Genomic DNA, 6,322 nt, shown 5'->3' on the forward strand with positions numbered 1-6,322 from the left:
TTTTTCCGTTTCAGTTGCGATTTTCCGCCGCTGATTTAATTTTCGCCAATTTTTTCCGCCGAATTTCAATTGTTGTTCACTTTTTACGAAGTTTTAAAAATTAGGAAAAAAAACGGAAATGACTTCTACATAAAGGGCCGACATGCTCATTCCACTTATTTAAATCGACAACTACAGTACTTACGTCAAACGGACACTTTAATATGCGCATTTCTTTTCGATTGGTCGATTGCGCTAGGTCTGATTGTGCTAGATCAAGATTAAATGTAGATTAAGATTCGGAATTTCGTCGGACTTACGAATTTTTCAAAGCACACTTTTTAGTCCAAATTTTCCGCTGATATTTTCAGTTAACTATTTATCAAAAACACGGGAAAAGGTAATCTAAAATAATGCAGTTATTCAAATGAAACTTACATCTCTTAAGGCTGGTAATCTAGCTATCGATATAGCCTAATTTATCTATCGGCATTTTAACCCGCCTAAATTTACAGTTTCTCTCTGATTCTATTTTATTTCGCAATCTCAAATTAATATTGAAATCCTTGCAAAAGATGACTATGAGGACTAGACTAACCCGCCCCGTTGGGGGGAGTCTGGCTTTTGTAGATGAGAGGGGAGGTAAATATCGTTTTAAAAAACCCGTGGATGACCCCTAACAATTTACAGCTATTCCAAAAAAACACATACATATCGATGTGGCTTGGCTACCAAAATGGTTAACTTTGGTTCTCACATCAGACCCTTTCTAATTTTAGCTAACCTGGTTCATTTCATTTTTCCATCACATGAACCTACTTTCAAATCATAACTAATCTTAATCTAAGCTCTTTACAGTTGAATTCAAAATGGCCACCAAACATTCCTGGTTACTATGTGGACGAACTCAATTATTTACAGGGAACGAAGGTTAAACACTTACAAAATATTAATGAAACACAAAAGAAATATATAATTATAATAACTATTTTTGTAAATACATTTTTATCAATTTATTAAAAACTAAAGACACTAAAATTTAATGACTAATGTAATTATTTTTTTTTATTTTCTGTTGTGCACTCTGATTCCCCTGCTAAATGAAATGGTCTGCGCCAGTCTCCTTAATAAAATGAACCAGATACATTTTTAGATGGTGGTGCAATTTATTAAGATTGTATTTGTTGTGACTTAGTTTTAAAATGTTATATTAGATGTAAGTGTAAGTAGTACTAATACTAACTAATAGTATTTCTTATTATTTATTTATTTTATATGCATATAGTAACAATGAAGGACAGTTGTCCTATAGGTTGTTGAGAACCACAGTATGGCACCTTCATCATTGGATATCTCAACCATTGTGGCACAAGCAACGAATATTTCATTCAGTAGAATTACTATTAAAAATATATCAAGTATAAATTATTTTTAACAAAAAGGTGTTTTCAGGCTTTTTTCATGTTTTCAGTTAGAGTCATAGGACAAATAGTAAGCCTACACAATAGGCTAGTAGTAAATCTAATTATATTTTATTAATCACTAAATCAATTGTTTATTCCATAGCTGGAGACATTTATGGTGACCTATCCAGAACTTTCCTTACAAGGGAAGGCCAAGCATCCCCCCCCCCTAAAGTTCCCACTTACTCTTGATGCTCTACCAGATCAAGGTTGAGGGAAACAAGACTTACAAAGATGTGGAGTTGTAGTTTTAAAAACTGTTCCCCCAAAGCAGTTATCAACCTGATAGGTTTGAAAAGAAACCAAAGCATGTGGCATCAACTGCTGCATCACTTGTAGACATCAAGTCTTTATTAGACAACATTACATTAAAACTCCACTAAATTTTGATTATGTTTCTCCTGCACTAGATAACTGGCATTTTTTTAAATAATATTTTAACTCATGTGATTTTTGAAAATAATGAGTACATTCTTCCTGTTTATGCTACTAGCACAATAGTTTTAGAGTTATTCTATGTCCAAAGCAAAAAAAATTAATAATTAATTTTGAATTTTTTAAAAATGAAAATAGTGACCAAAACGCATTTTTGTCATTTTCAATAATTTTTTAACTTAGAAAGACTCATTTTAGATGACTGAAAAAAATTAGGCATATATATTACAAACTTTGCAGTAACTTTACCAATTTCTACACTTCTATGTTATTTAGTATAAAAAATATGGGTTCTCAAAAATGGCACTTTTTGAAAATCAGTTTTTTACCAAATTTTGCTTTTTAAAAAATCTCATAACTTTTTTATTTATTGAGATATTTTTATAAAATTAATGGCATATAGCTTACAATTAAAAGTTCTTTCATGACATACTCCCTCCAGAAGTCTGCAATCAATAGTTTATTTCAGTTTCGACTACCTAGTTTAATGTATTTTTCCGACATAGTTGTGCGTGAGAGGCCTGGCAACACACACAAGGAGAAATAAACCAAGGGAAAAAGTGCTTACAATTACAATGTATAAAATGTAAATAAACACACACACAAGGTTCCAAACAGAATGAGAAATCCAAATAAAGAAACAACTGACTAGTAAAGTTTCAATTCTGTATTTATATGCCAGCAAACCGTGGTGAAGTGCTTAATGTTAAATCTAAACACATTTTTTCACACAATACTAGCATAGGGTTGAAAATAAAGAACATTCTAAAATTAATCATCACAACACCACACTATGGGGGTAATGACATAGGCAGCTTCTATAGCAACATTCCAAGGAAACAAAAGCATTACTGGGGAAGACAAAAAAATAAAAAGCAAAGCAAACGCTTGCGAAAATGTTAAAAACCACCAAACAGCCTCAACAATTAAAGCAATCACACTTAACTTAATTAACAAGATTAGACAAAGAACAGAAGACGAAAACAGACTAATGCAACGACTATTTATAGATCGAATGTATGGGAAAATACAAATAAATTCAGATTTTATTTAAAACATAAATGACTGACATCAAGCTAAAACATAGATATGGAAAAAAGTATTAATGTTAAGTAATGCAGTCTCAAGTTAACCAGCCCTCGATTAATTAACATTAGAACAGTCCTGAGGTTTCTCAGGTTTTAAAATGCACAATCTGATTGGTAGAATGAGATACACAACTGCAACACCCCCCCCCCCTTCCAGCCAACTGGACTGGCGGATAGGTCAAGGGCAGCGCACTCTCATCGCCAGGGGACAGTTTTGTGTCAAGGAAAATTTGAATGATAGATCAGTATGAGTATTACACTACAGAGACCTTTTCCAACTGTCATTTTTGTTTCTGGCCATGGGTAGCTACAATGTGAACTTTTGACTCCGCAGCTAAGGATGGAGCACAGTAAACTAAGCAGTCAAAAGAAACCGAGTTACAAATACTATCTTAGTCTATTTATTATGCCATTTTATTTTCACCATTTAATTACTATATATACAACTGATGTGCATGCCTTTGAAACTGTGTAAAATTACTACATAAATTATTATTACTTTTTAAAATTAAAACAATTTAAAAATTAAAAAAAAAAAACTGTGGTAGGACTGCTATAGATACAGATGTTTGAAAGGGAAGAATGTTTGATTCGATTTGTATCATTGTGCTCAACATAAAGTTTACTTAAAATTTTTATAATTTATTTTTCTTCAATACCAAATTCATTTCAGCTCTACGTAAAAGAACAAACCCCGGTAATCCCTTAGTTTAGCGTCGGTTATTATTCCGGAATCGTATAGCAGTAAAAAACAGTAAAACAATAACAAAGTCTGTCACACACTTCCGGAATTCACCGGAAGTACTGTAAACCATACTTTATTTGGCGTCTTCTTTTATTTTTAAACAGAATGTTTAAAATTTGGATAGATTTATTTTTGTAATCATTTTTACATTTTGTAATCATTTTTACTATTTTCGTAATCTAGATTTTTTTACTTGGCCTAGCAGCTAGATATCTAGCTAGATCTAGATTTAATTAATTAATGGTCGCAAATCCGCTGCAAGCCAAAAACATTAAATTATTACATTTGATACATTATTTATATTTATATATGTTTTTATTTTTAGATCTACTAATTTAAATCTACTATTATATTTATTCTTGTTTCCTTTTGTCGATTAAACTTAAAAAATTAAAACATTAATTTACTACAATCGACTTTCAATTTATTTATATTTCAATGGTCAAATAAACCATGGTTTACCGTAACTCTAATTACCGAAACTCAACAAACATTACCCGATAATTTCCGACGCTAAACTAAGGGATTACCCAAACCCCCCTCAGCTGACCACGCGGATGAAAAAAAAATCCCTTGAATAATTTAACCCTTCATTTCATGAATTAATTTTTTTGAGCTAGAGTAAACTGACTGATTCAAATCTGGAGCGTGCCGTATAAAGCGCACCTATAGTCTGTTTCAGGATTAAATCTAGGTCAAAAGTGATCCAGCAGCAATAGGAAAATAAAAAAGTGGATTTTTATCATAAGTGTAAATTATTTGTAATTATTTCGCTTTGTATTTCCAGGCGGTTTTTATTTTTGTTTTTTAAAATAAAATTGTAATTAGACGTTTTGTATTAGATCTATATGTATAATTAAACAATCTTATAGGAATGAAAGTAGGATACATGTAAGAAAGAATTATTACTATTGTAAATCTGTATCAGTCCTCACAAGCCTATGATGAAAAAACATGCAAGGCAAACTGACGCTGTAAATTACATGTCTGAGGCGAATATATATATATATATATATATATATATATATATATATATATATATATATATATATATATATATCAGGGGCGTAGCGAGGGGGGGGGGGGCGGGGGTGCGGACCGCACCGGGTGACACCATTTAGGGGGGTGACACCAAGGCAAAAAATTGCAAAATATATAGAGAAAAACTCGAGGGGGGGGTGCAAATCGAAAGTTTGAGGGGGGGTGCAAATCGAAAACTTGAGGGGGGGGGGTGCAAATCGAAAGTTTGAGGGGGGGGGGGGTGCCACCATTAAGTGCCGCACCGGGTGACACCCGACCTCGCTACGCCACTGATATATATATTAGCGATCAAAGCTTTTATGAAAGAAAGCAAATTAGTTTTATTTTCTTATTTTCAATGCATTTAAAAGCTTTGTTGCAGACCGGGCTACGATGTTGCCGTCCGGTTGCTTAGTCGCCGGCCGAATACGTTGCTGACACTGGCTCGGGCGCTAGTCGCCGGCCGAATACGTTGCTGACACTGGCTCGGGCGCTAGCCAATAAGGCCGTCGTTGTCTAGGGGTATTTAATTATTCTACCCGAGTCAGCTAGAGTGAAGTAATCAACGGGACAGGAGACCTTCTTAGTTTGTGCTGTTTATTAATTCGCTGAATGCCTGTTCTGCTGAGCGAGGCTTCCCCTAACCGCTAACGTCGGGAGCGCTTGTGCGAGAGAGAGACTAACTAACCTGCATGTATTTACATCCCTGTTCTAACCCCCTAGCTATTCCCACGGGACAATGAGCTCAAAAACTTGTGACCTAACAAATTATCCCCCCTGGCGCTAACAACCCTGGCTACTGGTCAGTATAAAGGCTACTATTTTCCTGTCAGAGCGGTCAGTCTCTTTGAACGTGTCACCTACTGTCCATTCCTACTGTGAATGGATGTTTGTGGAATTCTGACCTAACAAGCTTGCTATTAAATTTTAAAGGTTTTTTTTTTACTGTGTTGCATGTATGATAAAATTTATGCTAGCCTATCAAATAGCAAGATGTCATTGTTTATGTCGCCGTTTCCAAAGTCAAATTTCTTTTTAAAATTTTTAATAAAGATGGGATGTATTTGACGTTTTAATATTTTCGGTAATTAAAGTCCCACTAAAACCAACAGTCAGGATTTATAACCATATTAATTTTCATTACACCGCGCATGATTATAAAATATTTAATGAGCCTCTTGAATAATTTTGAGACTATTCCCGGTAGGATCCATTGCTGCAGAAGTGTTTACATTCAATCAATGAGCAGGCAAACTATAGAATAATAAAATGAAATTTAAAAACAGTTTAAATATAAGTACGATGAGGAAAAGTTTTTCGGTTTTATTTTAACTTGTATACAGACACTGCAGCGTCATGTACAGGGGGGGGGGGGCGACTACTCCACTACTGGGGGCGACTACTCCCCTTAGATAAAACAACCTTTCACATCACAGTCTACACCTGACTCCTTCACTCAACAAAGACAAAACGAGGACACCATCTACAGGATAAACGTGACCGGACCCACAAGACGACAACCACTCAGTACAGTGACGTGATGAAGACGCCGTTTAACTGCTTGACAAAAAAAGACAGGCCATCATTCATCC

Source organism: Physella acuta, unplaced genomic scaffold (genome assembly GCF_028476545.2).
Source record: "Physella acuta isolate Inbredline_101_S28 unplaced genomic scaffold, ASM2847654v3 ptg000186l, whole genome shotgun sequence".
Taxonomy (NCBI): domain Eukaryota; kingdom Metazoa; phylum Mollusca; class Gastropoda; family Physidae; genus Physella; species Physella acuta.